At 53.9% G+C, this 23,534-nt stretch overlaps 2 long non-coding RNA genes across 2 annotated transcripts; both read left to right on the top strand.

The window, feature by feature from the left end:
• The first annotated feature begins 10,467 nt into the window (after positions 1 to 10,467).
• Positions 10,468 to 14,409, top strand: LOC118663725. Its single transcript, XR_004970120.1, has 3 exons — positions 10,468 to 11,389; positions 11,997 to 12,283; positions 12,650 to 14,409. It is a non-coding gene; the product is annotated as an uncharacterized LOC118663725 (long non-coding RNA).
• A 4,520-nt stretch (positions 14,410 to 18,929) lies between these two features.
• Positions 18,930 to 20,879, top strand: LOC118663726. Its single transcript, XR_004970121.1, has 2 exons — positions 18,930 to 20,096; positions 20,314 to 20,879. It is a non-coding gene; the product is annotated as an uncharacterized LOC118663726 (long non-coding RNA).
• Positions 20,880 to 23,534: the final 2,655 nt, after the last annotated feature.

Genomic DNA, 23,534 nt, shown 5'->3' with positions numbered 1-23,534 from the left:
GAGAATTACACCACCCGGGAGCTTTCAAGGTCCACGCTGAGCTCTCACAACAGGGATCATGGTGTAAGGGTTCTGGCCACAGCCTCACAGGGAGCTAACGCCCCAAGGGTGAGAACCTGTCTGGCATATGACCGACCGGGGGACAGGGGGACTGAGGTCGAGAGAAACACAAGCTCGTTGCAGGAGACAAGGTCAGAGAGTGAGCGCTCTGGATGGGAGCCATCATCCAGAAAGAGACAGAAGTCGCCAGGAACACCAAGGGTAGGAGAGTGCGGAGACGGCCAAACCCCGGCAGGAATGAAGCAGGTCCCTGAATAACAAGGTGGGAGAGGGGTGGTCTTGCCAGTGAGATGAGTGCGGGTGCAAAAGAGGGACTGCCAGCTGCGTGATGAGGAAGGACGTGTCCTATACAGAGCAGCGGCCAGGGCAGTGCACAAACGCCCTCAGGACCGCCCTCACCCAAGGGCAGTTGGGAGGCCACTGTCACTCATCACTCTGGCCAGACCTCCCGCTGACGCCGAGTGACTGAAAGCCCAGGCCCTCAGGGACTGGGGTGGACTGAGCCACCTGCTCAGCGTGGTCTGACTTCCACCTGCCCCGCCTGCCCCCTGCATGCCCTCCGCTTGCCTGGCCTGTGCCAGGCTCTCCTCCCCCTGGGATTCTCGCCAATGATTATGTTCCGGCTCTCCCGCCATCGCTGTCCACCTCAGGCCCATGGGGGGGCAGCCCTCTGCCCTGCAGCCTTGGCTCCCAGAGGGACCTTCCTTCCTATGACCTCCCTGCTGGAGCTCTCGGTCAGGGCCAACGGGGTGACTTACCGGCCGGGAGGGTCCTGGGCTTCCTCAGGGCATCCTAGCTTCCTGCCAAGTCCTGGGGGCTGCAGTGCGTGGCCCAGGGTCCCATAGCTCAGCTACACTTTAGCTCCTCTCCTCTGTGCCCCCCCTCCCCCCGTGCACCCTCCCTCCCCCGCGCCCCCTGGGCTGGGCCGGCTAGACCGTGGGGCTGACCAGGCACCTGCAGCTGTTGTAACGTGTGGACGGGCCTGCGGAGCTCTGCAGGCCCCTGCGGAGCGGGGCCCCTGGCGACATAGAAGCACAGCTGTTGCGTTTATTTTGGCGCCTCAACACCTGCCTGGCACACAGACAGCACTTAGCAAACCGCTGTTTGTGGACTAACTGCCATAGTGTCAGTGATTTGGAAAGGGGGGGGGGGGGGGCGGGCAGGAGACAGGCTCTCATACACCGCTCAGTCCAGAGGGGACCTGCCAACCTGAACCCTAGCACCCATGATGCACCAGCACCCAAACTTCGCTGACAGCTGGGCTGTGGCCCCTCGATGCTCAGAGCTCCTTCGCCAGCTCAGCCGCTCTCAGGACGGCGAGGCAACTTCTCCGGCAGGAGGGGAAGCGAGCAACTTCCGAGGGCTCCGCTAGCCCATTCCCCATCTCTACACTAAATTTAAATGACTTGCTAAGAAATGTGTTCCTTTATGTGTCCCCATAAACCCCTCATTTCAATGCTATATGTTTCTTTCTTTTTTTTTATTTTTTATTTATTTATTTTTTTATTAAATCTTTATTGTTCAGATTATTACATTTGTTCCTCTTTTTTTCCCCCATAACTCCCCTCCTCCCAGTTCCCGCCCCACCCTCCGCCCTCACTCCCCACCCACTGTCCTCATCCATAGGTGCACGATTTTTGTCCAGTCTCTTCCCCCATCTCCCACACCCCTTTCCCCCCCAAGAATAGTCAGTCCATTCCCTTTCTATGTCCCTGATTCTATTATAATCACCAGTTCATTCTGTTCATCAGATTATTTATTCACTTGATTCTTAGATTCACTTGTTGATAGATGCATATTTGTTGTTCATAATTTGTATCTTTACCTTTTTCTTCCTCTTCCTCTTCTTAAAGGATACCTTTCAGCATTTCATATAATCCTGGTTTGGTGGTGATGAACTCCTTTAGCTTTTCCTTATCTGTGAAGCTCTTTATCTGACCTTCAATTCTGAATGATAGCTTTGCTGGATAAAGTAATCTTGGTTGTAGGTTCTTGGTATTCATCACTTTGAATATTTCTTGCCACTCCCTTCTGGCCTGCAAAGTTTCTGTTGAGAAATCAGCTGACAGTCGTATGGGTACTCCCTTGTAGGTAACTGAGTTTCTTTCTCTTGCTGCTTTTAGGATTTTCTCTTTGTCTTTTGCTCTTGGCATTTTAATTATGATGTGTCTTGGTGTGGTCCTCTTTGGATTCCTTTTGTTTGGGGTTCTCCGCGCTTCTTGGACCTGTAAGTCGATTTCTTTCACCAGGTGGGGGAAGTTTTCTGTCGTCATTTCTTCAAATAGGTTTTCAATATCTTGCTCTCTCTCATCTTCTGGCACCCCTATAATTCTGATGTTGGTACGCTTGAAGCTGTCCCAGAGGCTCCTTACACTATCCTCGCATTTTTGGATTCTTTTTTCATTCCGCCCCTCTGGTTGGGTGTTTTTTGCTTCCTCGCATTTCAAATCATTGACTTGATTCTTGCGCTCCTCTGGTCTGCTGTTGGGAGTCTGTATAGTATTCTTTATTTCAGTCGGTGTATGCTTAATTTCTAGTTGGTTCCCCATTATAACATCGAGGGTCTCATTAGTTTTCTTGTAGATCGCATTAAGTTTATCAGCGGCTTCTAAACAGTTCTTGAGAGACCTTAAAAGTGTGGTTCTGAACTCTATATCTTCCATTGACAATTTTGTCCTGTTTCTTTGTCTCCGCAGTTTGTTATGCTTCCTTGGTGCACCCCCTAGTGGTCTTTGTGTGCAGTCTTGTAGTTAAGCCTTGATTGTTGTAGCTAATACCAGGGAGGGTTTGACCTCCAGGCCAAGTGGCTGTAAGAATCAGCTGTGTCTGCAATGAGAGAACTTCTGTCCTCTAGGGAGGTGCTAATCTAGCCTTTGCCTGAGGCTATCCGGCAAATGCCTCTGTGCAGGGGTTGGGCGGGGCGGGTTGCACAGGATCAACAGGGTGGGCCGGAGAGAGCAGTTATGGCGGCTCTCAGTCCTGTCCCCAGGGGCTCTGCCTCTCTGAGTCCCAGCAACCGCTGCAAACCTCGGAGAGAAAGCTGCACTTGCTCTGACCGAAGCCAGACAGTCCCGCTTCTCCCGTTTGAGTCTGGGTCCCTAAAGACTCGCCCGTATCTGGAGCTCAGAGTCTGCGACTCCCTCTCGATTGAAAATGCCAACCGCGCCCTCCACTGCCAGCCCGCTCCGCACACTCCGCACCTCAGAATTTGACTTCAGCACTGCGCCTCCTCTGAGTGTCCGTATGCGTTTCTCTTTCCTCCTAGTTGTAGGACTTCCACTCAGCCAGCGTTCCTGTGGTTCTGGGTGGTGTCCGTTCCGTCTTTTAGTTTCACTTTTGAAGTAGTTGCTCAAGGCAGCAAACTCCGGCGTTAACCTATGCCCCCATCTTCTATATGTTTCTTTTTATTAGAGAAGGAGCTAAAAAAGGTTAAATAACCTACATGAGCTGTATTTTACCTTTTGAAAGATACTGTCATCTGACTAGACAACCCAGTGGGACAGGCTTTGCAAGCAAAACATACTGGTGGCTGGTGTGGCCCCTCCACACTCAGGACATGCGTTTCATGTCAAGCGGTCAGTGCCAGCCATCGTGGGGACAGCCATCCTGGGGCTGACATCCTGGGGACAGCCATCCTGGGGCTGACATCCTGGGGACAGCCATCCTGGGGCTGACATCCTGGGGACAGCCATCCTGGGGCTGACATCCTGGGGCTGACATCCTGGGGCTGACATCCTGGGGACAGCCATCCTGGGGCTGACATCCTGGGGACAGCCATCCTGGGGCTGACATCCTGGGGACAGACATACTGGGGACAGCCATCCTGGGGACAGCCATCCTGGGGACAGACATCCTGGGGACAGACATCCTGGGGACAGCCATCCTGGGGCTGACATCCCGGGGCTGACATCCCGGGGACACTGGGGCTGCCAGGCAGGCTGAGCGCTGCTGACACCCATCTTCTGTCTACTCTTCCCTTTCTCTCTCAGGAGCGAGTCCCCTGCATCAGCATTATTTTTTTAAGTGGCTGAAAGGAAAGTCATTCTTGGGGTTGCCTCTAAGGAGCAGAGAAAGACATGATCGGATAGAGATAGAGAGAGACAGTCAGAGAGAGAGAGAGAGAGAGAGAGAGAGACAGAGACAGAGAGAGATAGAGACAGAGAGATAGGTAGTTTTTAGAGAAACAGATAATCACTTAATTTGGACACGTCCTCCTTTTTTAACAATAACACGATGAAAACTGGATGTTTCTGCAGATATTGTGAGTTAATTCAGCTGCAGTGCAGTCTGGGTACCAAGGTTTTAAAGCCCTTCGTTCTGTTCTGTGTGGCCCACTCAGGTGGAGGCACCGCTTACCTGTCCTCCTGATGAGTTTGCCCTGTGGGCAGCGGTAGGAGCACAGAAACCACCCACTGACCTCCCTGCACTCCTGTCCCCCAGTTCGGCACCGTCCCTGCCCCAGGGAAGCCCCGAGGAGGCTCACAGAGGGGAGCTGGGCAGGCTGCTTCCGCCACCTGGTAAGTGTGGGGCTGGCTCTGCACCCCACGCTTCCCCCCGCAGGGCTTACGGGAGAAAGGCCTTCAGGAAGGTCACAGAATGGTCAGCGAGAAACTGGGTGCTTCAGGTCAGCGCACCCCCGCGTGGCTAAGACCTACCTGCCAGGTGGCTTCTTTCTTCGCTCCTCCATCGGTCCTGTGGGCAGACGTGAGTCCTGGCCCTCCAGTCCCTGCATCAGGACCTAGACCGGGCAGTGCCTGCACCTCCCGACTCCCAGGGGCACACTGCCTCTGCCTCAGCGCCCGCTCAGCACACCCTCTCAGCCAGCATGACGGGGTCCAACAGGGAGTCCAAGAAGCCAGGGACAGGGAGCACCTCAGGGCCACACGTGCTGTAAACACCCAAACGAAACGTAGAGGCTCACTCAGCTCCGCACCTGCCCGTCCTCAGGGAGCCCCTTCCTGTCGGGCTTGGGTTGCACCCCCCCACAAGGTGCCATCCGTCCTCAGGGAGCCCCTTCCTGTCGGGCTTGGGTTGCACCCCCCCCAAGGTGCCATCTGTCCTCAGGGAGCCCCTTCCTGTCGGGCTTGGGTTGCACCCCCCGCAAGGTGCCATCTGTCCTCAGGGAGCCCCTTCCTGTCAGGCTTGGGTTGCACCCCCCCAAGGTGCCATCCGTCCTCAGGGAGCCCCTTCCTGTCGGGCTTGGGTTGCACCCCCCCCAAGGTGCCATCCGTCCTCAGGGAGCCCCTTCCTGTCGGGCTTGGGTTGCACCCCCCCAAGGTGCCATCCGTCCTCAGGGAGCCCCTTCCTGTCGGGCTTGGGTTGCACCCCCCCCAAGGTGCCATCCGTCCTCAGGGAGCCCCTTCCTGTCGGGCTTGGGTTGCACCCCCCCCAAGGTGCCATCCGTCCTCAGGGAGCCCCTTCCTGTCGGGCTTGGGTTGCACCCCCCCCAAGGCGCCATCCTGTCCACTTCACCTGCCCTGAGGAGTCAGAGTGGGTGCACCCTCAGCCAGCCCCGCAGCATCGTTGCTGCCTCGGAGAAACAATGCAGAAGAAAATGTCTGGCCTTGCCTTTTTCTAGTCTTTCCGGAACTTCAGCTGTTTCTACAGGAACGCAGCCTTCCATTTGCATTTAGATGCCATGCTGTGTGGGCTGTTCAGTCCCGGGACATAGTTACACTGGCTGGCCAGCTGGCATGAGCAGATCTGGGGACAGCCACCACCAGCACGTGGTGAGTACCCGCAGCCTGGGAAGCCTGCCCCCCCTGGTGCCCCAGCCTGGGGAGAGCTGGGAGTGAGTGGGGGACCTTTCCCAGATGGGGTCCCCCGCCAGCCCCCAGGTGTCCTGAAAGCCGATTACCCTGCAGGCGCGGCCCCCAGCGCCCCTGACTGTGCTGGGAGGAGGCAGGGAGGGAGGTCCCCAGGCTGACCATGGGTGATGAGCTCAGAAGGAAACTGGGTGAGGAGACGATTAATGGGGCTCAGAGCCAAGACGCATTTGAGGGCGCCAGCCCTGAGCCAGGATCCCCCAGCCTCCACTCCCGCTCCCCCAGCCTCCACCCCCACTCCCCCAGCCTCCACCCCCGCTCCCCCAGCCTCCACTCCCGCTCCCCCAGCCTCCAATCCCGCTCCCCCAGCCGCAGGGCCGCACGCGGTTCAGGGAGATCAAGGCCTTGGAGAGAGGAGACTCCACCAGGTCCCAACTGGCTGCAGGTCGCTCCCGCCAACACCATCCAGAGCAGCTCCTACAGAGGCCTGGCGGCCAGGTGGACAGGTGGACGGCTGGTGCCCGTGGCCCTGAGGAGGGCGGGGCTGTCAGCTCCAGGCCTGGACTGGGTGGTGCCCTGGCCGGGCAGGAGGGCCAGGCTTCTCCAGGGAAAACATGCTTCACTCTCACAACACCTGCCCCAAAGGAGCATGAAGCAGACGCCAGGAGACCGTTCTCCCGACACGGACAGGCTGAGGCCGTGGTGCTGGGCGGAGTGGGTGCTGCCAGACACCCCATTTCTCCCCTGCCCGTGAGGCCAGCTGTCCTTCCTCATCATCAGTTTCACCAAAGCCCCCACACACGGAAATGACCATTACTGATATAGAACAGCTGATATTTCTGGGCACCCTTGGTGCCAGACCCCCTTGGGCTTTTCATAAATGGTCACTGAAGGGCTTAAATGAGGCCCCCACACCCCACAAAATCTGTTCAACCCCCAGAGCCTGTGACTGTCAGCTCACTGGCAGGTCTGCGCACGTAGTCGAGGGTGTGGAGCTGGGCTCTTCCTGGACTGCCCAAGGTCAAGTGTTCGGACGGGGGGGTGTGGGGGGGCAGAGGGGGTGGGAGCAGAGGAGGCGCAGGCGGAGGCAGAGGACAGAGTGACAGGCCACAAGCCGGGGGTGCCAGCAGCCGCCTGGAGCTGGGAGAGGCAGGAGGGAGCCTGCCTGGGCCTTCAGAGGGAGCAGGCCTGTCCCCCTTGGACTGTGGGCTCCAGCCTCCAGGCGTGGGAGAATGAGTTCCTGCTGCTCAGGGCCACACATGTGGTCATTGTCCCATCGGCCACAGAAAATATTACATCTCACCTGGCTGTTTCCAGGGACCTCAACAAGAAGCATCTTCCAAACACATAAACATCATCAAATGGATTGAATTAGTCCCAAACACGTGCATGTAGCCTCAACGTCTGGCCACTAGTCAGACGGAAGCATCTTAAAGTGAGAGAGCTCAGGAGCCGCCTCACTCACTCCGTGTGCTGTCATCAGGCGGCTATAACATATGCCCACACACCGGAGGCTTGTGCACAGCAGACACTTGTTGTTTACAGTGTCGGAGGCTCCACGTCCAAGGTGGAGGCACAGGCACGTTCAGGGTCTGGTGGGGTGCTTCCTGGTTCACGTGGCCGTCCTGTCATCTCGTTGTGCCCTCACCTGGTGGAAGGGGTGAGGGAGCTCTGTGGGCCTCTTCTTGCAAGGGCACTAATCCCATCCATGAGGACTCCACCCTCATGACCTAATCACCTCCCAAAGGCCCCTAATACAGTACATCACAGCGGGGGGACACAGTGTGTCTACAGGTCACAGTGGGAAGGCACACATTGGGTCTGCAGGTCACAGTGGGGGGCCACAGTGAGTCTGCAGGTCACAGTGGGAGGGCACACAGTGAGTCTGCAGGTCACAGTGGGAGGGCACACAGCGAGTCTGTAGCAGTAACTTATGAGCATGAGGATCTGACTGTGTTCACAGCGAAGTGAATGCCTGAGAACTCAATTCTGACTGCACCTACCCGGAGAGAGACAAGACCTCACAGATTAGGAGCTCAGTGCCACAGCACTGCCATCTGCTGCAGACGCCAGGAGCGAGCCCAGGCCGTCATCTGCACTCTCACCGCCTGCCTACCATCAGAGGTCCCACGCCTGCTTTCCTCAGGTTTGATTAGTTTGCTGGGATGGCCCAGAGGACCCAGGAACCCGTTCACTCATGATGACTGATCAATGACCAGGACACCGATGGCTCTGAGTCAATAGCCAGATGAGGTCCTTGGAAACCTCAGTTCCATGTTGGGGAGCTCCCTAGCGAAGGGCCCCAGCTGCTCCTCTGGGCTTAATGGGGCTTCATTAGAGTCACGACTGACAAAGTCATGGGCATTGCAGATAACTCAGCCTCAACCAGCTCTTCTCCCCAGAGGTCAATGGTTTATCTCCGGGCAACCGGCCCCACCCTTAGGTGCAGTCCCCTGTCACCTCATTAGCACAGCAATCACCTTCCTTGTCCTCATCACAAGGGCCTGAGGCTAAGGCCACACACGTATTTCTCATTATGACTCACAATCTCATTCCAGGTGTCCCCGCCCGTCTCTTTTGTCCATACAGACTGGGATGCGGCCCTGGACGGAGACCCGCTGGCCTCACAGCCTCTGGACATGGTCACTGCCATGTCACCGTGCTCATTCTGTCTCCCGCGAGCCCCTCACCCGGGCACCCTCCCATGGGCACAGGAAATGTGGGATTAATGTGCCTGGGTCTTGGACTCTGCCCTCCGTGAGCTATTTTATAGAAACCTGCTTTCGGCCCCAGCACGTGGGGACAGGATAGAAGTCCATCACCTGGGGTGGCAGAGGATCGCATCTCATCATTTGCATCCTCATTAGCTTCTGGTTTTACACATCATAATTAAATAACTAATTAGACACCCATATGAGCGTGACAAACAAGCTTAAGAAACTGACAACGTTATGCCCTTGAAAGACTCGCTGGGAGTCCGTGTGCCCCGCCCCCACAGGAGGCCTGGGACCTGAATTCTCCCTGTGAGATGCTGGTGAGCAGAGGGCAGCAGGCGTGGTGCTCCCCGAGCCGTGTTTCCTGTGGCCCCTCTCCCCATGCCCACTCCTTCCATCCACTTCTCATCTTGCTCTTGGAAATGATGCCACTTTGTCCATCAACTTCCGTCTCACCTGTGCAGGGCGATGATGAACAACGCGCGTGCTGCTTTGATCTGTGCTGTGATGGTGACAATGAAAAATGCTGAAGAGTAAGGCTCTTCACATTTCAAAGAAATCGCCGACATCGAAAAAGGCATTAGGCTGTATCTGGTGCATTTAACATTCACGGCAAGTATCGTTCCATTTGACTAAGTTGCCTCTGGTATTTCATTTGGAGAGAATGCAAGCTCAGCTCCAAACATTGGCCCACTTTGCCACCTTCCCTGGAGGAGACCTGTTGGAAGCAAGCCCCCTGCTCCCACGTGATTTCCAGCGGGAGGCGGTGTTGAAGGCAGAAGGTCTCCCGCTGGCCTCCTTTCTGCCAAGAATGGGACTGGTTCAGGCCCAGCCCAGCTGGAAAGCCGTTTGCTAAGAGCGGCCGTGGCCTTGCAACAGAAGACGGGCACACATCTCAGAAATTCCCATCCGTCAACACACCACCTGCGGCAGGTCCCAGCGGTCCCCGTCTGCCCTCGGGTGTGTGTGTGTGGGAGACCATCACATTGGAATTTCCTGTAACAATCTGCTATCCACATGGCAGGAAGGCGAACTTTTCAGGACTGAGCCTCATCTTCTCCTCAGCCTACATCCTTCAGCGACTTTGCTACCCTCAAGAGAAACGCTGAGTCCCAGGCTGGCCCCTGCTGGGTCAGAGCACAGAGGCAGCGGCAATCGTGGGGTGATGCCTGCACTGGGCTTTGGGGTGAGCAGGTGAAAAAGCCCGCACCCCACAAGCACCAAACTTCTGATCGCCTTCTCTTTGCCTATTAGGTGTTGAACTTACTTTTCTTCTCATGATCATTGGATCAAGCTCAGCCCATATTAATGCCTTTCAGGCTGTTTATCCTAAAACAGAAGGAGAGAATAGACATTGGGTCTGCACCACACGCCTGGGTCTTTCCAGGGACCGTGGGGACCCCAATAAAACGCCCTCCCAGCGAGAAGGTGCAAGGCGGGGCTGCTCTGGACGAATTGCTCATGAGCGTGGCGTGCTCTTAGCGTGGGCGCCGAGCTCCGCTGCCCCGCTGCCTGCTGCTCCAGTGCGATGCGCAAGCCCGTGCAGCTCGGTGTTTGCGGGGAGTGCACACTTCTCACCTCGGGAAGCCCCTGGCTCCGCCGGGATGAATGACACGTCTGCCGGTTGCAGAGATGTGCCTTTTTGCAAAACTGCTCCCCTGCTTCTTTTAGAGCATTCGTGAGTGTTCTTCAGGGTGCAGGTGCCGATCACCCACATCTGCTACAGTGTGTGTCTCCCTCCTGGTGCAAAATGGAGATGCGTTCTTTTTCAGGAGGAGCAAATGGCATCGGTGCTCCTGCAACGGGACAGAAGTTAAGGCGCGCATGGGGCATGGATGGCGCTGGTCACCTCACACCCAGCTTCTCGGTTCCCAAACGGCGCTGAGGTCCGGGGCCGGGGGGGGGGGGGGGGGGGCGTGCCTGCCTCACAAGCAGGGCCTCTGTGCAGTGACTCCCCAGGAGAGACGCTCTCAGAAAAAGAGCCGAACACAGACCTTCTCCCGGCGTCTGGAAGCGCCACCTCCCACGGTGGAAATGAAGGTGTTCCGGAAGCACCTGCTTTCAAAGGACCAAAGTCCAAAGCAACATTGAATCAACTGATACTGGCGGGGGGACTTAGAATCTGATAGATAGAGCACCTAATTAATCTGAAAAATAATGATATTATTTTAAGTCTTAGAACACATATACTTACGTGAATAGGGGGTTAAGTTTTTCTCAAGTTTCCTTTTCAAGGCCTGTGTGAAGCAATTAGGGAGGTGACTCAGCTGTGAATCCAGCAGGCAGAACCGCTAAGCATGGTCAGACCGACCGAGCAAGAGTCAAAACATCATCTTGTCAACCTCATCTCATCGCCTGGTGACTAAAGACAGTGGCTGAGGTCTGCAGACCTCCAGGGCTGCACCTAGCTGCATTCCGTCCCCAGCCTCACCCCCCCACCCCCCCTTTATAATTCTGTCCCCTGCACCTTGTGGTAAGATAGGATTTGAATGTTTGTAAGCACCCAATCTTCTTGGTTGGCTGGCCTTCTCAATAAACACCTTATATGACTCAATCCTGCCTTCCTTACTGGACACAGGGAGAGGCAGCCCGAGCCCGACCAGGGGTTTCTCGGTAACATATTTTGGCCACTCAACAGGACACCCTCCTCTGAGCCCTAGGGTAAGACCCTGCGGGGAGTGCCCAAGGGCTGGGCGGCTGCCTGGACTTGGGAAACGTCTTGCAGGCACCTGTGGAAACTCCCCGGCAGCTGCTGAGTGTTTAACTCGGGGACTTTCCTTAAGTGCTTACAAACTTCCCGGCGCCTTCGCTACTGGTTAAATCGGCATTCTTTCTGTGTGCCTGTTCTCGGTAAGTCCCGGGCACTAAGCCAGGAGTGGCATATTTAAGGTACCGTCTGTTTCTGCTTCTGTGTGGGTATTGAATACCTTCTGATTCTCTTTCTGTTTGTGGGTGTTGAATAACTCAAAAAGCATGGGAAATGCATTGGCAGCCCCACCTGGCAGCTCTCTGGACCACATGCTGGCTGATTGGTCTACATCTTCTGAAAGATCTTTAGAAAGAACTCTGATTTATTTTAAGCTACATATCTCTGGGAATAAACTTTCAGATCATCCCCTCGAACTAGATTAAAAATATTAGAACTCTATAAAGTATCTAAATTTATATAAATACTGGCAAGAAAAATCAGGAGAAACAGAATTTGATTATAGAACAGAATGAACTGAAAATAATTATAGTTTTTATAATTTTTTGAAAGTATTACTGATGTTTAACCTTCTTGTTTTCTGGACATAAAGGAACTTGTTTCTTTTCTTAGAGCAATTTGGTAAATTATATTGAGGCATTTATATTTTTCTCCATACCTGATCCCTCCAGAATTTGGAAACTCTTATTGTTCTAATGGTAATGTGTTTGTTTTCATGAATCCAATAAGAATCTGATTTCCTCATAGCAGGACAAAAGTCAGTTTCCAGTTGTGGTTTTATTAACCAAAACTTTACTGGAATGTCATGTCTGAGAGAGACAGGCCAGGACTCTGGGTGTCACCAGAAGCTCTGAGGAATGAAGACTGACTCTGAAGCCGATAAGCCCCTTGGATAAATAGCCTGGTCCCTGCCTGGTCACGTGTTCATGGCCGTCTTTCCGGGTGAGGAATGAAGGTTGCTTTCCTGAGAGAGAGCAAGAAGTAACCGCCAGACACCTGTGGGGACCTCCAAAACTTGAGGAATGCACCCCAATTCTGTAAGTATTGTAGGCAAGGCCTGGTGGCAACTGTGTGGCTTGGCTTCTTTGCCCTGAGAGTAAACTTTCTCATGAGATTCCAGTAAAGAATATTTTTTAATAGTCTATGTGATCAACTGTTATTCTTGTGTTTATGCAAACAACCAGGCCAAATTGTAATTAGACTTAATACAGTAAGTAATTTGGTCTTAATTTGGCTCTTTAATAAAAATGAGGGTGATTTTAGGGAGAAAAATTGTGTTTCAACAGGAAATTATTAAAGCTAAAATATTTTTTCCTTCCACCAGACCATCTGTCATAATTCCTCTGCTGTTCTAATTTTTGCCCAATAAAACTAAATTTTATAACACTGTTTGTCTCCACCAGGTTACAAGCCCTACTCGCACCTACAGAATGCCGCCTCTAGACACCACTGCCACCTCCTTCCACGCCCAGGCCTCATGTCCCTCTGACAGAGAGCAAGGATCTCTTCTCTCCGAGAGAAACCTTCATCTCCCCTCAGCAGGCAGGAGTTTCAGAAGAGACTCCATGGCCCTTTTCCATGAAAGAATTCAGAGCCAAGGTCCTTGAGGGGTGTGGGGGGCAGTTAGGCATGAGCAGAGCAAGGGCGCTGGGCCAATCGGAGGAGAAGTGGATGGGCCCTGAGACGTGCTTCTCACCACACCAGCTGCTCTGAAGCTGGCAATGGAGGAACCTGTGTAGAACTGACCTTTACATTTTGCTGAGTAGGAGTTGGGATACTTATATGTCACCTAAAAATAGAGGTTTCTAAGGGTTAAGAATTCGAACTAAGTGGAAAGCATTTACGGTTGTAGTGTAATAGAAGGCATAGAGATGCATTTTAAAGGAAAAAGAAAGCAGGTTAACAAACTGAAAGGGACTAGGTGGGTTGCAGAAGGTATGTGTAAAATGCAGAGGGTCTGTGCAAGTTAAAGAAGAATTAGAGTTGAAGTAAGAAAGGTGAGAAGGGATACAAAGAAAGGGATATAACAGGAAGAAAGGATATTAGAGTAGGAATACTTAAGAAGGGAGTAGAAAAGAAGTTGTATAGTTTTGGTAACAGGCATGAGGTAGAGAGACAAAAATGAAGAAAGGTTTGTGAAAGTTGTAGAAGGGTTGTAAAGCGAAATCTTAAAAGGAAATTATAGGTATACTGAATAATAAATCTAATTGGATAAATCTAAAATAAACTAATACAGAATGTGGTTCTTTTCCTTAGCATAAAGAATTATTGTAATTTGTTTATTATCTTGTTGCTTTATTCAATGTATGCCTCTCTTTTCTAGTGCATGTCAATTCATCAGACTTAAAAGGGGTTATTGCTGCATAACAGGGGTAAAATTAGTGGCACTACAGCAATATAATAAATTTAAAAATAAAATTTAGTATAGTATAAGGTTGATAGATATCAACTTATCTACCTAATGATGGGGGGGGGGGACTTATAATCTGACGAAGCACCTGAATTAATCTGAAAAATCATATTATTTTAAATCTTAGAACACATATATACTTATGTGAATCGGGGGTTAAGTTTTTCTCAAGTTTCCTTTTCAAGGCCCGTGCTAAGCGATTACGGAGGTGACTCAGCTGTGAATCCAGCAGGCAGAACCGATAAGCATGGTCAGACTGACCCACCAGGTGTCAAAGCATCAACTCATTGTGGACGAAAGGGGCCACATGCGAGCCTGACAAGCTCAGGGAAGGTCTGCATGGTGGTCTTGCAAACTCAAAGACCTAAAGTGACCACCAAGGATGGTCTGAATTTAAACTTTAACTGAAAGCAGTGATGGTGGGTAGTCCTAGGCTGCTATCCTCACTGACAAGGTCAGCTTTTACCTTAACTGAGCCTATCTGTCTTTTTGCATCTATGGTAACACACCCTTGAAATGTCTGGGTAACCTATAACCTCTCTTTTTCTGGACCCCTTGGGGCACAACCTGAAGTGCCTGGGCACCAGGACAGATACCACACATTCCTTCCTTAGTATCATGTTACTTGTTGACTATTGGCTATCCTGCACCCACCTATGTGCTATCCAATCCCAGAGGTTTCCCTGCTTTGCTTTCTCCCGCCTCTCTAATCTATCACCAATGAATTTCATGTAACCCACCTGCATCCCCTCCTTTGATTGTAATGCATAAAAATAGATGAGAAAACCGCCATTCTCTGGAGCATTATCACAACTCGTTGAGATTCTGCTTCCCAGCAATTGTCAACAGTTTGGCTCAAATAAACTCACACAAATTCTTTACAGGTTTGAATGTTTTTACATTAACATCATCAACATCATCTTATCAATAGCATCTCATCGCCTGATGACTAAATGACAGTGGCTGACTTCTGTAGACCTCCAGGGCTGCACCCAGCCTCACCCCACCACCCCACCCCCCCTTTATAATCCTGTCCCCTGCACCTTGTGGTAAGATAGGATTTGAAGGCTTGTAAGTGCCTTGTCTTCTTGGTGGGCTGGCTTTCTCAATAAACACCTTATATGACAATACTGCCTTCCTTACTGGACACAGCGAGAGGCAGCCCCAGCCCCCCTGGGGGTTTCCTGGTAACAATACCTCCCATTAAAAAGCAATAAGAGGGACCTGGAGAGTAGCATGCTGAGTGAAATAAGTCAGTCAGAGAAAGACAAGTATCACATGATCTCACTCCTCTGTGGAATCTAATGAACAAAATAAACTGGTAAACGGAGTGGATCCAGAGACATGGAAGCAGGGAACAGAGTGCGGAATCCCAGAGGGAAGGTGGGGGAGGGTGGGTAGGTGGGAGGTGATTAACCAAGGACCTTGTGTGCATATATGCATGGCCCATGGACATAGACAATAGGGTGCTGAAGGCTGGGGGTGGTGGGGGGCCAGTAGGGGCAGGTTGGAGTGGGTCAGTGGGGCGGGAAGGGACATATGTAATACTTTCAACATTAAAAATTTTTTTTAAAAAAGCAGTAAGAGCCAAAGTGCACCCCTCTCCCCACTCTCCCTCCTGCTGGCTTTCCCCTCTCCTCGATGGAGAAGGATATGGAGACAGAGATGAAGGCACTCCAAAGGGCTCCACTGGGACCTTTCTATGATTCTTGTCGCCCCCCCTCCCCTCCCAGACCAGCAGGGCAGGTTTCCTCTATTTGCATTTCAATCCTCACCTAATTCCAAACTTAGAGTTACAGGCTTCTCCCAGCTTCTCTTTTAAATGCGACATTATCACTTTGAGGAAGCATCCTATGTAATACCTTCACTAGACAGAGAATTGATTGAGACACAGCTGGGACCGAAAGCCCAGGCCTCATTCTGTAAGCCTGTGATTGTACAGTAACCCCCAATGAGTCTGTTCTTCAGTCTCCTAATTAATTTTTAATTAAAAAGCTCAAAGATGCTAATATGCTCACTGGTTGTTGTGAATGGCAGCCTCGCGCCTGGACGCGGCAGGCGGTGCAGAGGATGCCTCCCATGGATGCCTCCCTTAGAGTCGGTGTTAAGGAGGCTGCTGCCTGGGGTTCCTGCACGGCTGGCCACGGTGGCAGCTCTCTCCCCTCCTCACGTGTGAGCTGTGTGCACAGGGAGGGCGATGAGTTTGTGTATGAGAAGCTGTCCAAACCTTTACCCAAACACACTCTTCTCCCACCCTCCCCAGCACCCCGCTAATTACATTCCTCGGCAAATTACATCGAATTCTTTCAGGAGTCGAAGAGGCGCTTGCTTCTTACAGTGACACTCTCCTGCCTACTGGAGGCCATCCTGATGGGAAGTTAAGGGACTCTCTCCTCCTGCCCCTGCTGGGCAGACCCCTCCAGCCTCTCCCTCTACTGTGTCCGTCCACCCTGGCCCAGCGAGAGCCGTGTGGTGCTGCAGGAATTAGAACTGCTTCTCTGGCCACGGGGAGTCACACAGGGAACTATCGATAGCACCGGCAGCAAGCGTCTCTTCTCAAGGCCAGCTCTCAGCAGCAGGAGGGGCGTCCTTCAGAAATGCCCACCTGTTCTCCTTGCCTGTGACTCAGCTGTGAGCACCTGGCCTGCCACGTGGAGGACTCGGATTCGGAAGTTGTGGTGACCTGTTTCCTAGCCTTACTTTTCCATTAAAAGGAAACTTTTACAGAGCCGCCATTGTCTTGTTGTTCTTATACTAACGTGAGATTTGTAAAAGGCATGGGTAGCATTCTGGGGGTTGGGAGGACATGTCCCCCCTTTTCCAATTTTCCAAAGGAAGGTCCAGGGCTAGCCACACCTGCGGGCCAGGGGAGCTCAGGCCGACTCTCTGCCGGTCACTCCCTTCTCCCTGTCCCGCAGCCTGGCTTCTCCGCCTCCACCTCAGACCCGGCGGTCCCGTCTCCGAGGGCGCCCTGTGCACTGGAGGGGTTAGCCCAGTGGTTGGCAAACTGCGGCTCGTGAGCCACATGCGGCTCTTTGGCCCCTTGAGTGTGGCTTTTCCACAAAATACCACATGCGGGCGCGCACGTAGAGTGCGAATGAAACTTCGTGGCCCATGCGCAGAAGTCGGTATTTTGTGAAAGAGCCACACTCAAGGGGCCAAAGAGCCGCATGTGGCTTGCGAGCCACAGTTTGCCGACCACTGGGTTAGCCACATCCCTGGTCTCTTCCATAGATGCCAATGGCAGGCCCTGCAGCCCTGACAGGCAAAAACGTCTCCAGATACAGCCACACGTCCACGACTACAGCTTTAATAAAAGTGGACTCTGCGGCCCTGCTGTGGCCAGGTCCCAGCAGGTCTCAACGCCTGCTGCTGAGGATAGGCTGTGCGCAGCATAACCACTGTGGCCCGCCAGCTAACGCATGGGGTTCCGTCTCACCAGCCTGTCAGGAGCACCTTGTCTGCTCAGTCAGAATGGGGCAGCCAGACCAGGTCCCAGTTTGCATGGCACCTGGAATCTGCACAGCCGAGAGTGCAGGCAGGACCAGGCAGGAGTGGCTGAGACCACGGAGGCTAGGCCCCACCCGTCCGGAGCTGGGGGGCAGGGCGGAGCAGCCGGACGCTCCTGCCTGGGCCTCCACCCTCCCAAGGCGTGCCATGCTTGGCAAACTGAATGACAAGTTGCAACACATTCTTTTTATTTACAGAAACTCGGGCACACTTTTTGAGAAGGGGGGCAGCATCTTTCTAGGTGAAACATCTCTCTTAATTTCTGTGTTTTCTCAGTCTGGAGTGGGGGGCTTCTCCACGGAGGACCACGGTCCACATACAGAATGTGCTGCCTCCCGGGGGCTGGTGAGTGGGAGGAACTCCTCCGCGAGAGAGGGAGCCCGGCACCTACAGCCAGAAGGCCCGCTGAGTCCCGGCTGGGCTGGGCCGAGCTGTGGGGGCCTCCTCGGTTCCCCAGGGGGACTGAGCCTGTTCTCGCCACCTCCCGGGATGTGTGCAGGGAGAGTGTGGGGTGCATGCGGATCCTGACTGCAAGAGCGGTGGGCAAGCTGTAGATCACCATTGCAAATGTTGGTTAATTTCTAATAAGGAAACATTTCTCAATGGCCAGCAGCAGGTAAGCAGAATTAACTTCTGGGGAACCCCTCCCGGGTGCTCAGCTGCCTCAGCTCCCAGCACAGCTCGTCGTCGTGGCTTTTGAGGCCACCAGTGCTCAGCTCTCCCAGGAGAGGCTCCCTCTGCCCCAAAGTCCCTATTCTCAGCTGTTTCCACAGGGGCGCCCAGAGGCGAGTGTTGTACAGACACCGCCTCATTCCAGCGGGGAGAACAGCACCTTCCCAGGGAGCTCGCTGCCTAGGAAGAGGGTTGGCTAAGGCCCTGCAGGGCAGAGGCAGCGTGGTGAGCAGCGTGGCGAGCCGGCTGAGACTCCAAGCCTTCCTGCAGCATCCAGAAGCACCTGCAGTAACGCGTTAATGTCACACCTGCCTCCTCTACCGGGAAGCCAGGGGGGCTCTGCTGGCCGCTGGGCATCACTGTGTTGGAAGAATTAGCACCGCTTTCAGTCCCAGCGCCCTGGGCTCCCCCAGGCCCTGCTCCTGAGCGGGCTCCTGGCCAGGCCACTGCCTCCTGGGCCCTGGCCTGAGCTCAGCTTTGAGTGGAATGAGTGTCAGCTTTGCAAGTTCCCTCCAAGTGGGACTGAGGGTCGGCCTCCACCTCCGAGGTTGAAGGCTGAAACCCTGACAGGCACCACCCCACCCAGCTGCATCTTGGTCCTTGAGGAAGGCGTTTGCCTTTGGCGGGGGAGGGGGGGGGCAGGGGGGCGCTCTAGCCATCCCCCTCCCCAGGGAGACAAGCCGACCAGGCTCCTCATTCCCAGCTGGCCCCCAGGGACTCCCCACCATGGCTGTCCAGAGCCAGCACCCGAGACCCTGGTGAAGAGCTGGTTCCAATAACCCCGAGTGGATGAGGTACCGAGCATTCAAACTGTCTGGTCACGCGTGCTCCACGCTCCGGACTCCCAGGAGAGAAGCTGGGCCAGGCCAGAGTAGGGCTCTCTCTGGGGCGAGGCTCACTCAGGAAGAGACCCCACCGTATGCAAACGGATTATTCCTGAAGCCGTGGGGCAGGCCAAGGTCTGGGCTGCCAAGCAATGACCATCCGGGCTTGCCTTGCGGTGCTGTGGGGGAGGGGGACGGGGGCGGGGCACAGCGCACACTCATTTCCAGGGCTGACACGTGGTGTGGTTCCCACACTGAGTGCTTTTACTCTCCTCGTCCAGATTTCCACTCAGTGTCCGCCCTGACCTATGAAACTGAAGGCCGGCGTTCCCGCCTGTGGCTGGGCCTCCTGCACCTTACACCTGATGTGAGGTGACTGGCCCCTCACTCCCCACCCACCTGGGGGCGGACTGCACCACTGTTGCATTCACAGGGGCAGGGAGGGCAGTAGCTGCCCCCAGTGCCAGGGTCTGAGCGTTTGTGCCCCTCCCCCACCTGATTCATGTGGGACTTTGGGATGATTAGTTCATGAAGGTGAAAGCCTTATCAGTGGGATTAGAGACCTTTTAAAAGAGACCCCGAGAGCGCCCGCACCCCCTCACCCTGATGACACAGTGGGGAGCGCCTCTATGAACCAGGAAGCCAGTCCTCACCAGACACCTAGTCTGCCAGCACCGTGACCTCTGGATGACGCCCAGGCTGTACCTGTGAGGAGTGGAGGTCCGTCCAGGGCCCGTCGGGTGGATCCGCAGCAGCCGGTGCTCTGAGACCCAGGCCGCCGGCCAATGACAGCAGGGCCGGCGACCCGTATCTAGGAGCCAAGGTGAGCTGCGAGGCGGAGCTTCAGGTGCTGACTGTGCCAAGCACCCCACTGCTCTCCCCAACGCGCCTGCTGGGGCGCTCATAGCCTCACTCAGCCGGGCACACGCCCGCCGCCTCCTGCACACCGGAGCCCCACGCCAGGAGGGGCCAGGGCACGCACAGTGTTGAGGGCCGGACGGATGGGCCTACAGACGGACCAGGAGCCCAGCGGCCCTGCTGTGGCCAGGTCCCAGGCGGCTACCTGCCCCGGCAGGTGACTCCAGAGGTGCTCGCACTGCCAGTCTCTCTCCGAAGGCCCCGAAATGAACTAGGAGGTGCCTTGGCCGCTGGTTTTTCTCATCAGCCAGGGGAGACCTCAGGGAAGTGGGGGTGACCGCAGACCCAGTGCTAGGCCTCCATGCCCTCAGGCGTAGTCACCCGCTCGCACGCTGAAGCCGCACTGGGAGGTCTGCACTGCAAATTCACGTGGCAAAGCACATGGACGTCCCGGGAAAAGGCTCCTGTCTCCAACGGAAATGCCTCACTACGTCCGAGAACAGACTGGCTGCGCTGCCCCAGGCAGGGGAGGCCACCTGGTCCTCAGAGGAAAAGAAGCTGGTGGTGAAAGTGAAAGTGAGTGCCCCTCTCCCCCGCCCCCCACCTGGCCTTAAGGAGCAGCACCTCAGGGGAGGCTTTCTGCTGGGAAAGGGGGTGGCTGGGTCCTCGGGGCAGCTCTGGAAAGCGGCAGCTGTGTCTCCTGCACCTGCGCCACTAAGTCAGGGCAAACACGACTAAAAACAGAGGTTGCAATCACATCCCTATTATTTTTCCATATCTCGGATTCATCCAGGCGGCAGGAGAGATATCTAACAATGACTTAGCAGCCTTCTCTACTAGTACAAAATGAGAGGATGGATACAGATGATGCTGGAGAAAGTACTGAGCACGGAATATTAAATTATCCCAGGGTGGGCGCTGGCCCGTGAGTAATGCCCCCTCCCCAGCCCGGGCGCCGGCCTGCGAGGCCAGGCTGTGGGGCTGAGGAGGCAGGAGCTGCCGGACACCTGCTGACACGGTGGCCTCCCCGTTTGCAAGCGCTCAGAGGCGCCTGGAACGTGCGTGCAGAGGCAGCTGCAGGCCGCCTCCGCTCCTCTGCAGAGCCACTTCATCTCGCACGCCGCCGTGGACAGTCATCAGTAATGAAGCCATTAATGCAGGAGGGTGGAGAGAGAACTGCCTGCCAGCCTTCTCCATTAAACGCAGGTACTTCGCACATCTCTAATTAAGATCGAGGCTTGAGTTCCAATTGACAAAGCACTCCATCCCCACGATACGCAGCCACGGGTGCTGGAGGGCAGAGCTAATGCAGTGAGTGGGTAATGGCGTGGATAATTCCAATAAAGATTTCCAATTACACTAGGTTCTGGAGGTTAACTGTGCTACTCGGAGAGGGAGCACGCCCCTGGGTGAGGGGCCTGGTCTCCCCGGGATGTGTCCTGAGACCGTGGCTGAGTGATTTGCCTGGAGCCGAGGGCACCACCTCAGAGCCCAGGACCCCCCTGAGATCCAGATCCACCGCATCGACTATTCCCCACCGGATTCACTCCCCGGAACATGAACAGACCCACAGGTTCATGGAAAAGATGGGTGGCCAGGCAATTCCCAAGAGAGTGACACGTTTATTTCCACTCATTCCGAAATTTGGAGAAAACATGTTGACATTTGCAGAGGATCCCACGCTTTCCCAAAGGAGCCAAGCTTGACTGCTAACGTTCGGCTCATACCTAAGGAACCCACATCATATGAGAGTGGGGAGGAGGGAGGACTTGCAATGTTTTGGCCATTGTAGCTTCAAGTATTAATTTCTCTTTAGGTGACTAGGCGACAGAGGGGTGGGGGAGGAGGCTCCCAGCAGATTGTCTGTGAAGTGCAGGAAGGCTCCTCATACACCAGGGGGCGCTCTCCCAGCCTGGGTCACTGCACCCACAGGTGTTCTGCCTCCATGGCCAGCTAGATGACTTACCTGCTCACCTGCAAGAGGTAGACGCCCACCCACGTGAGCACTTAACCAAATATTTGGGTTTGCTCTGTTTCCTTGCTCTTTTTCAAAAGACCAGCCACCATGAGTAACCAAAAACCCTCCAGGTTTTCACAAATTATCCTTCCCTGTGGTTTTCGTGATGGCCACGGCAGGAGTCGTGGTGCCGTGGGTCTCCCTCTGCACCGTGAACATGGTGACTGGCGGCTGTGTCTCTGCGCCTTTGGACAATCCCACAGAACCCAGCAGACTATAGTTAGGCCACCTGGCCTTAAAGATCTCTACTAAGGCATATTCCCGAATTCTGTGCAACTTTAATATTCACATTATTTTCTTTGGGGGGATTACCATTAATCCATTTTTAATGGGCCATTTTAAAGTTTATTTCACAAAATACTTGTTATATGCCTACATCTTGGAAAACAATGACTGCTTTTGAAAAAAGGTTGTGAGAAAAGAAATCAACATTACCAAATCCCCAAGTCTCCTTTTATGGCTTAAAACAATTCAATAAAAGAGTTTGCGATGGTCATACATTTAAAACGCCTACGGAAATATTCAGGCTGAAAGGCCAGAGCCTTTCCTCCCGCTCCCGCCGGCCGCCCCACCCCCAGGAGGCCCGGAGAAGAGTTTGGTCTGCAAGTTTTCAGAGCAAAGTTGGAAAAGTTATACTTTTGTCACAAGAGAAGAAGTGGCTTTAATAAAATATTTTAAAATTTAATAAAGTAACCAAGAAAGCAAGTAATAAAGCAAGAGAAAGGGAATCTTGATAAAATTATCTGGGTGAACAGACCACAGCAGGAATTAATCTAAACCCCACACAGGAGGCGCCGAGGCAGTCCACAGCCCCTCCCGTCCAGGCCATGAGCCCACCCCTCAGGAGCCCTAGGCAGCAGATTCTGCAAGAAGCCCTGGTGTGTTAAACAGAGAATCTTGTCACTTGGGGGCAGGCGGGTGGGGGGGGGGCGGGGGGGGGGTAGTCGGGGGGAAGGTTATGAAGACAGGCGAGGAAAAGGCAAACGAACAGGAAGCAAGTAGTAATGCACTGGGTGGGTGGTTTTTTATGTCCCTGCAAATGGCTCTCCCTGCTTCTGGTGGTTGCAGGACTTAGAGCTCCCTCGGTCTGGCATTGCAGGTGACCCCATCACGTGGAGGTTAGGGGGCCGACCCCACCGCCTGCAGTTGAAAATCCATGTATAACTTTGGACTCCCCCAGAACTTAACTACTAATAGCCTACTGCTGACCGGAAGTCTTACCAATAGCATGAATAGTCGATCAACATGTTTTCTATGTCATATGTGTCACAGACTGTGTTCTTACAATAAAGTAAGCTAGAGAGAAGATGCTATGAAGAAAGTCATGAGGAAGAGAAAAAGCATTTACGGTACCACGTGTATCTACTGAAAAACTCCTCCTGTCAGTGAGCCCGCACACTCAAACCTGGTTGCTCCAGGGTCACCGTGTTTCCATGGTGGCCCTGTCTAATGGCAGAAGTGGATATAGCAGAGCCTCCTCCGCTGGCACCTGTGAGACTCTTCCCAACCATAGGCCACAGAACCGAGGCCCCTGGGAGGCCCAGGCAGGCATAACACCATTAGCACCGTCACCTCGGGAGGCCCCATAACCTGGCAGGAGGAGTCCCAGCTACACAACCAACACAGTAGCTGCAACATTCAACAACATACTTACACTCAAGACACTCAATTCACACACACACGCATGCAGACACATGCAACAGTGTGTGAGGTCATTCCGTGAAAAGTGCCTAGAATGTAGTAAACATAACAAATCATAGCAAACACGAGTGATGAAGAAAACTGAGACATGTGAAAACAAGGTAGAAACGAGGCCCTGACAAAAAAATGCCCAGTGCTTTGCCCCCGTCCCCGTGCCCTGGCTCATCGCTGAGGCTCAGCTGGCTTTCCGGGCTTTGATTGGGTCACTCGCTGACTGCCAAAAGCATGGTGGCTCCACTCTCCCAGCCAAGTGTTCCCGAGCACATGCCACGCGCCAGGCCCTGTGCTCAGCACTT

The sequence above is a fragment of the Myotis myotis genome, unplaced genomic scaffold (assembly GCF_014108235.1).
Source record: "Myotis myotis isolate mMyoMyo1 unplaced genomic scaffold, mMyoMyo1.p scaffold_m19_p_9, whole genome shotgun sequence".
Classification (NCBI taxonomy): domain Eukaryota; kingdom Metazoa; phylum Chordata; class Mammalia; order Chiroptera; family Vespertilionidae; genus Myotis; species Myotis myotis.
This window is presented reverse-complemented; position numbering and strand designations above follow the sequence as displayed.